The 9,800-nt window shown below is 36.3% G+C and overlaps 1 long non-coding RNA gene across 1 annotated transcript; it reads left to right on the forward strand.

Moving 5' to 3' along the window:
* Positions 1-3,965: 3,965 nt before the first annotated feature.
* On the forward strand, positions 3,966-6,301 carry LOC106594610 (uncharacterized). Its single transcript, XR_014379612.1, has 3 exons — positions 3,966-4,120; positions 5,462-5,532; positions 5,841-6,301. It is a non-coding gene; the product is annotated as an uncharacterized LOC106594610 (long non-coding RNA).
* The last annotated feature ends 3,499 nt before the right edge of the window (positions 6,302-9,800 follow it).

The following is a 9,800-nucleotide window of genomic DNA, read 5'->3' on the forward strand; positions in this document are numbered from 1 at the left end:
TAATATACCATGTGACTAAAGGTCTCTCTAACACAATGATATTAATATACCATGTGACTACAGGTCTCTCGGAACGATATTAATATACCATGTGACTACAGGTCTCTCTAACAGAATGATATTAATATACCATTTGACTACAGATCTCTCTAAGAGAATGATATTAATACACCATGTGACGACAGATCTCTCTAACATAATGATATTAATATACCATATGACTACAGGTCTCTCGGAACGATATTAATATACCATGTGACTACAGGTCTCTCGGAACGATATTAATATACCATGTGACTACAGGTCTCTCTAACAGAATGATATTAATACACCATGTGACTACAGATCTCTCTAACAGAATGATATTAATACACCATGTGACTACAGATCTAACAGAATGATATTAATATACCATGTGACTACAGATCTCTCTAACAGAATGATATTAATATACCATGTGACTACAGATCTAACAGAATGATATTCATTTACCATGTGACTACAGATCTCTCTAACAGAATGATATTAATACACCATGTGACTACAGATCTCTCTAACAGAATGATATTAATATACCATTTGACTACAGATCTAACAGAATGATATTAATATACCATGTGACTATATGTCTCTCGGAACAATATTAATATACCATGTGACTACAGATCTCTCTAACAGAATGATATTAATATACCATGTGACTACAGGTCTCTCTAACAGAATGATATTAATATACCATGTGACTACAGATCTCTCAGAATGATATTAATCCAACATGTGACTACAGATCTCTCTAACAGAATGATATTAATATACCATGTGACTACAGATCTAACAGAATGATATTAATATACCATGTGACTACAGATCTCTCTAACAGAATGATATTAATATACCATGTGACTACAGATCTAACAGAATTATATTAATACACCATGTGACTACAGGTCTCTCTAACAGAATGATATTAATATACCATGTGACTACAGATCTAACAGAATGATATTAATATACCATGTTACAACAGATCTCTCTAATAGAATGATATTAATACACCATGTGACTACAGATCCATCTAACAGAATGATATTAATATACCATGTGACTACAGATCTAACAGAATGATATTAATATACCATGTGACTATATGTCTCTCGGAACAATATTAATATACCATGTGACTACAGGTCTCTCTAACAGAATGATATTAATATACCATGTGACTACAGCTCTGTCTAACATAATTATATTAATTTACCATGTGACTACAGATCTAACAGAATGATATTAATATACCATGTGACTACAGATCTCTCTAACAGAATGATATTTAAACACCATGTGACTACAGATCTTTCTAACAGAATGATATTAATATACCATGTGACTACAGGTCTCTATAACAGAATGATATTAATATACCATGTGACTACAGGTCTCTCGGAATGATATTAATATACCATGTGACTACAGATCTCTCAGAATGATATTAATCCACCATGTGACTACAGATCTCTCTAACAGAATGATATTAATATACCATGTGACTACAGATCTAACAGAATGATATTAATATACCATGTGACTACAGATCTCTCTAACAGAATGATATTAATATACCATGTGACTACAGATCTAACAGAATTATATTAATACACCATGTGACTACAGGTCTCTCTAACAGAATGATATTAATATACCATGTGACTACAGATCTAACAGAATGATATTAATATACCATGTTACAACAGATCTCTCTAACAGAATGATATTAATACACCATGTGACTACAGATCTCTCTAACAGAATGATATTAATATACCATGTGACTACAGGTCTCTCGGAACTATATTAATATAACATGTGACTACAGATCTCTCTAACAGAATGATATTAATATACCATGTGACTACAGGTCTCTCGGAACTATATTAATATAACATGTGACTACAGATCTCTCTAACAGAATGATATTAATATACCATGTGACTACAGATCTCTAACAGAATGATATTAATATACCATGTGACTACAGGTCTCTCTAACAGATTGATATTAATATACCATGTGACTACAGGTCTCTCTAACATAATGATATTAATATACCATGTGACTACAGATCTCTCTAACAGAATGATATTAATATACCATGTGACTATAGGTCTCTCTAACAGAATGATATTAATATACCATGTGACTACAGGTCTCTCTAACAGAATGATATTAATATACCATGTGACTACAGGTCTCTCGGAACGATATTAATATACCATGTGACTACAGGTCTCTCTAACAGAATGATATTAATATACCATGTGACTACAGATCTAACAGAATGATATTAATATACCATGTGACTACAGATCTCTCTAACAGAATGATATTAATATACCATGTGACTACAGGTCTCTCTAACAGATTGATATTAATATACCATGTGACTACAGATCTCTCTAACAGAATGATATTAATACACCATGTGACTACAGATCTAACAGAATGATATTAATACACCATGTCACTACAGGTCTCTCTAACAGAATGATATTAATATACCATGTGACTACAGATCTAACAGAATGATATTAATACACCATGTGACTACAGATCTCTCTAACAGAATGATATTAATATACCATGTGACTACAGATCTCTCTAACAGAATGATATTAATATACCATGTGACTACAGATCTAACAGAATGATATTAATATACCATGTGACTATAGGTCTCTCTAACAGAATGATATTAATATACCATGTGACTACAGATCTAACAGAATGATATTAATATACCATGTGACTACAGATCTCTAACAGAATTATATTAATATACCATGTGACTACAGATCTCTCTAACATAACGATATTAATATACCATGTGACTACAGATCTAACAGAATGCTATTAATATACCATGTGACTACAGATCTAACAGAATTATATTAATATACCATGTGACTACAGGTCTCTCAGAATGATATTAATATACCATGTGACTACAGATCTAACAGAATGATATTAATATACCATGTGACTACAGATCTAACAGAATGATATTAATATACCATGTGACTACAGATCTCTCTAACAGAATGATATTAATACACCATGTGACTACAGGTCTCTCAGAATGATATTAATATACCATGTGACTACAGATCTAACAGAATGATATTAATATACCATGTGACTACAGATCTCTAACAGAATGATATTAATATACCATGTGACTACAGATCTAACAGAATGATATTAATATACCATGTGACTATAGATCTAACAGAATGATATTAATATACCATGTGACTACAGGTCTCTCTAACAGATTGATATTAATATACCATGTGACTACAGATCTCTCTAACAGAATGATATTAATATACCACGTGACTACAGGTCTCTCTAACAGAATGATATTAATATACCATGTGACTACAGGTCTCTCAGAATTATATTAATATACCATGTGACTACAGATCTAACAGAATGATATTAATATAACATGTGACTACAGATCTCTCTAACAGAATGATATTAATACACCATGTGACTACAGGTCTCTCAGAATGATATCGATATACCATGCGACTACAGATCTAACAGAATGATATTAATACACCATGTGACTACAGGTCTCTCAGAATGATATCGATATACCATGCGACTACAGATCTAACAGAATGATATTAATATACCATGTGACCACAGATCCCTCTAACAGAATGATATTAATACACCATGTGACTACAGGTCTCTCAGAATGATATCGATATACCATGCGACTACAGATCTCTAAACAAATACAAGAGATAGTTAGTACATGAGAAAAGCAACAAAGTGAAAATAACGTTCTATTGGACATTCCTTCATTTTAGAACAAGAATTGTGACTGAAGGGGAATTCCAGATTGGTGTAGTCATAGCTGTACTGCTTGTATTATTATCCTGTCATAGTAATGGTTTGTATCTGGCACTAAGCAGTAGTGAACTATGAATGGGTGTGGTGCCTCTCAGCTTGGTTTCAGTTAAGGGAAAATGAAACTTAAATCCTCACCATCACAATATCATCATCAACAACATTAACTGAGGCAGCAGAGACAGACGGGACAAAGTAACAGGTAGGTGTTGAATGGTTTAATTTTATGAAATCAAGGATACCTGAACAATGTGTATGATAGGATACACGCTAACGTCCCAAGTACTGCTTTGTAAATGAGGAAAACATGGGGACATTCCTATATCTAGGAGATATGGACACATAAAAACTACCTACATAACTACCACAAAACTACCTACATACCTCCATTCATTTTTTTAAATGGTACCAGTTACTTTAGATGAGTCCCGTCACATACCATCGTGCTTGTGAGAATCTCCCCTTTCCATAGTGGGGTCATACTAGTGTGTAGCCCAAACCGTTCAGACTCTACAGACAGAAGTTGGTACATCGGCGGTACTGACTTCAGGCGAGTCTGTTAACACGTCTGGGGTTCGTAGAGAAAAACGAAGAACATCGTTTGTAGGCCAAACCGTTCAGACGCTACAGCCGTTTTAGTGAGAAGACCGATTTTCGCGATGCCTCATGGTCTGACAAACACCGCTGTATCTCGACGACCTTCCTCCACCGCAGATGCAGAATTCCGATATAGGCGGATTTGGTAGATTGAGAAGCATTGGAAAACAGAAAGGAAAACGCTGCACACTTTTCCATGACTTTGCCTACATCTCCAGCACCTGCGGAAAGTGCATGGACGTGCGTATGTTCTTCAGTTTTGAGATTGAGAAGCAGCCCATGCGAAACAACACATACAGTATCTTTAACTTAAAGTGATGGCTTTTAATGGGGATTTTTTTATTATGTAATGTAGATTGAAGCAAGGGTGAATCAATAGACTCGTTGTTTATTGTGAAACAGTTTGTTCTGTTTAATCTGTTATTGTGTTCTATGTTTATTATGTTCCATGTTCTGTGTTTATTCTGTCCTATGTTAATTCTCTTCTGTTCTGTGTTTTATTCTGTTCTATGTTAATTCTCTTCTGTTCTGTGTTTATTCTGTTCTATGTTTATTCTCTTCTGTTCTGTGTTTATTCTGTTCTGTGTTTATTCTGTTCTATGTTAATTCTCTTCTGTTCTGTGTTTATTCTGTTCTGTGTTTATTCTCTTCTGTTCTGTGTTTATTCTGTCCTATGTTAATTCTATTCTGTTCTGTGTTTATTCTGTTCTATGTTAATTCTCTTCTGTTCTGTGTTTATTCTGTTCTATGTTTATTCTCTTCTGTTCTGTGTTTATTCTGTTCTGTGTTTATTCTGTTCTATGTTAATTCTCTTCTGTTCTGTGTTATTTCTTCTTTATGATCTATGTTTATTCTTTTCTATGTTCATTGTTTATTCTGTTCTATGTTCATTGTTTAACCAGTAAACAACATCACTTCATTGTCTAATTTCAATGCTGTATTGTAGACACCCTCTTCATTGAGTTGAATTGAGATCAGGAATGACAACAGAGGAAAAGTACAACATTATGTCTTCAGGTGAGTGCTTTACCATGATTAAAACCCAAACTTCCCTTTCATATGGAAGAGGACAGTTCAGTAGTGATGCTGTACTATTGTAGTGTAACAGCTTCCCTATCCTATAGGAGAGGACAGTTCAGTAGTGATACTCTACTATTGTAGTCCAACAGAATGGGGGACATAAAACTGATAGGGATGCCAAAGTAAAAGATAACCACTTGTTTCGTTTTTATTCTTTAAAGTATCAATAAATGACAGATCTGCTGAATACTGTTAAATGCAGCAGAATCTAAATGATTAATACTCTGTGTGTATGTGTGTCACAGCTGCTGATATGCCAGATTGTGGGCCGATGGTGGTTATTGTTGGATTCCTGGCGTTAATCATTGGAATCGTTGCTGGAGTGAAACTGAAGGAGGCCATAGACCAGTTCATTCAACAACATCAATGGAAGGTCATTGCCTTGCTCACTGTTTTTGTTGTTGTTTGTATCGTGGTGGTTCTGAACTTGAAGAAACAGGAAGTATAGAGGGACATTAATCCCATTGAGAACTTGTGGTCAATCCTCAAGAGGCGGGTGGACAAACAAAAACCCACAAATTCTGACAAACTCCAAGCATTGATTATGCAAGAATGGGCTGCCAGTCAGGATGTGGCCCAGAAGTTAATTGACAGCATGCCAGGGCAGATTGCAGAGGTCTTGAAAAAGAAGGGTCAACACTGCAAATATTGATTCTTTGCATCAACTTCATGTAATTGTCAATAAAAGCCTTTGACACTTATGAAATGCTTGTAATTATACTTCAGTATTCCATAGTAGCATCTGACAAAAATATCTAAAGACACTGAAGCAGCAAACTTTGTGAAAATTAATATTTGTGTCATTCTCAAAACTTTTGGCTACGACTGTACAGTGCCTTGGGAAAGTATTCAGACCCCTTGACTTTTTCCAGAATTTGTGAGGTTACAGCCTTATTCTAAAATGTATTAAATCGTTTTTCCCCCTCATCAATCTACACATAATACCCAATAATCACAGAGCAAAAACAGTTTTTTAGATTTTTTTTGCTAATTTATTAAAAATAATAAACAGAAATTTCACATTTATATAAGTATTCAGCAATTACAGCCTTGAGTCTTCTATCGTATGACGCTACAAGCTTGGCACACCTGTATTTGGGGAGTTTATCACATTTTTCACTTCAAATCCACATTTTCTCCATGCTTCACAGTAGGGATGGTGCCAGGTTTCTTCCAGAAGTGAGGCTTGGCAATCAGGCCAGAGAATCTTGTTACTCATGGTCTGAGAGTCTTACGGTACCTTTTGGCAAACTCCAAGCTGACATGTGCCTTTTACTGAGGAGTGGCGTCCGTCTGGCCACTCTACCATAAAGGCCTGATTGGTGGAGTACTATAGAGATGGTTGTCCTTCTGGAAGGTTCTCCCATCTCCACAGAAGAGCTCTAGAGCTCTGTCAGAGTGACCATCAGATTCTTGGTCACCTCCTTGACCAAGGCCCTTCCCCCGATTGCTCAGTTTGGCCTGGCTGCCAGCTCTAGGAAGAGTCTTGGTGTTTCTAAACTTTTTCCATTTAAGAATGATGGAGGCCACTGTGGGACATTCCACGATGCAGGCAATTTTTGGTACCCTTCCCCAGATCTGTGCCTCGACACAATCCTGTCTCTGAGCTCTATGGACAATTCCTTCAACCTCATGGCTTGGTTTTTGCTCTGACATACACGATCAACTGTGGGACCTTATATAGACAGGTGTGTGCCTTTCCAAATCATGTCCAATCAATTGAATTTACCACAAGTGGACTCCAATGAAGTTGTAGAGGAAGATAAATGGAAATAGGATGCACCGGAGCTCAATTTTGAGTCTCATAGAAACATTTTAAAAAATATATATTTTATGAGCAAAAATGTCTAAGAACCTGTTTTTGCTTTGTTATCATGGGGTATTGTGATGTCATTATGGGGTATTGGGATCTCATTATGGGGTAAAAAGGGGGGTATTGTGTGTAGATTGCTGAGGACATGTTTTTATTTAATCCATTTTAGAATAAGGCTGTAACGTAACAAAATGTGGAAATTGTCAAGGGGTCTGAATACTTTCCGAAGGCACTGTACCTGTGTAAAAGTCAATTTAGCTTACAAAACATTTGCTTAGCAACCGGACACAAACACAATCTGTTGAACATATGTGAAGGTTACGGAAAAGCCAGTATGTTTGGCAATGACACAGATTAAAACCCATTCTGTTTAGCTAACATTACACTGTTGTAAAAATGACACGGATTATAAACCCATTCTGTTTAGTTAACATTACACTGTTGTAAAAATGACACAGATTATAAACCGGCCTCCTTCAGCTCCTTTGTCTGTCTCACAGGTACCCAGGTGAAGTTGACTTTCAGAAGGATGTTTGTGTTGTGGAGGTACATGTGGGTTTTTTCCCAAAAGGCACCCTATTCACTTTATAGTGCACTAGGGTCCTGGTAGAAAGTAGTGCACTAGGGTCCTGGTAGAAAGTAGTGCACTAGGGTCCTGGTAGAAAGTAGTGCACTATTAAGGGAATATGGTGCCATTTGTGACTCATCCTACATGAGCCGATGTCTCTTCTAAATCCAACACAACACATCCCTGAGTACCACTCTTAATGTTTTCAAGCATGGTGGTGGCAGCATCATGTTATGGGAATGCTTGTCATTGACAAGGACTAGGGAGTTTTTTTATGATAAAGAAACAGAATAGGTCAAAATCCTAGAGGAAAACCTGGTTCAGTCTGCTTTCCAACAGATACTAGGAGACATTCACCTAAAACAAAAGGCCAAATATACCCTGGAGTTGCTTACCAAGACGACATTGAATGTTCTTGAGTGGCCTAGTTACAGTTTTGACTTAAATAGGCTTGAAAATCTATGGCAAGACTTGAAAATGGCTGTCTACAACAACCAACTTGACAGAGCTTGAAGAATTTAAAAAATGAATCATGTGTGCAATCCAGGTCTATAAAGCTCTTAGAGACTTACCTAGAAACTGCCAAAGATGATTCTAAAATATATTGACTCAGGGTGCTGAAAACTTAAGTACATGTCATTTTTCTGTATTTCTTTTTTTAATACATTTGCAAAGATTTCTAAAAAGAAGTTTTCACTTTGTCATTGTGGGGTATAGTGTGTAGATGGGTGATCGAATTTTAAAATCAGTTTTCAATACAACAAAATGTAGAATACTTTCTGAAGGTACTGTATTCCACATTTTGACAAGGCTACTAGGCTACAAGGCTACTAGGCTACTTTTGCCTTCTTCCAATGAAATACTTCAACCACTAGCAACTGTGCATGTACATGGTGTAACGTTTGCGGGGAGGAAAGCACATTCTCACGTCATGTTCAGTTTCTTTTGCGTGAAAACTGGCGCACGCACATTTTAGCGTCTATTTTCTATGTGCCCACGGTTTATAGATGAGTTCCCAGCTGAGGAAGATAGAGGAGATGGTGAAGCAGAATGGACACTATTACACCAAGGAGATGTACCAGGAGGCTCAGAGGAAGATCAGAGAGGAGGAGGAGAGGAAATAGGAGGAGGAAGCTAGATAACAGGAGGAGGAGAGGAAATAGGAGGAGGAAGCTAGATAACAGGAAGAGGAGAAGTTAAGAGAAGATTAAAGTAAAATGGGAGAAAGAGAAAGTCTGAAGTTTCTAAGTGGAAAATACAAACTCTAGAAGCCTTTTTAAAACTGTATTTAAAAATACACTACAAATTTGCAACAAAAGAGTGATCAAATTAAGATCCTATATCTGTACATAATTAAATTCTCAAAGTAAACCATGTTTGAAATGGTACACTGGTTTAATTAAAAACCACTATCCTCTGTATTAGAACATGTTAATGATTCTAGTGGTCCCGTGTGGCTCAGTTGGTAGAGCATGGTGTTTGCAACGCCAGGGTTGTGGGTTCGATTCCCACGGGGGGACCAGTACGGAAAAAATGTATGAAATGTATGCATTCACTACTGTAAGTCGCTCTGGATAAGAGCGTCTGCTAAATGACTAAAATGTAAATTCTGAGAGATCAGAAAAGAATAGGAGGAACTATAGAAGTGTGGTTTGCATGTTGCTGGAGGAACTGGTTTTATGATGCAGAGGTGGCCAACAACTCTCACATTACTGAGCTGCCGGCTTGACACACACACTCACACACACAGTTTTGGAAAACTCCTAGCTCTGCCTTATTAATAATCTTGTGGTATCTACCTGTAGAGTAATTGTTAGGTATGAC

The sequence above is a fragment of the Salmo salar genome, chromosome 12, assembly GCF_965601325.2.
Source record: "Salmo salar chromosome 12, fSalSal1, whole genome shotgun sequence".
NCBI lineage: Eukaryota > Metazoa > Chordata > Actinopteri > Salmoniformes > Salmonidae > Salmo > Salmo salar.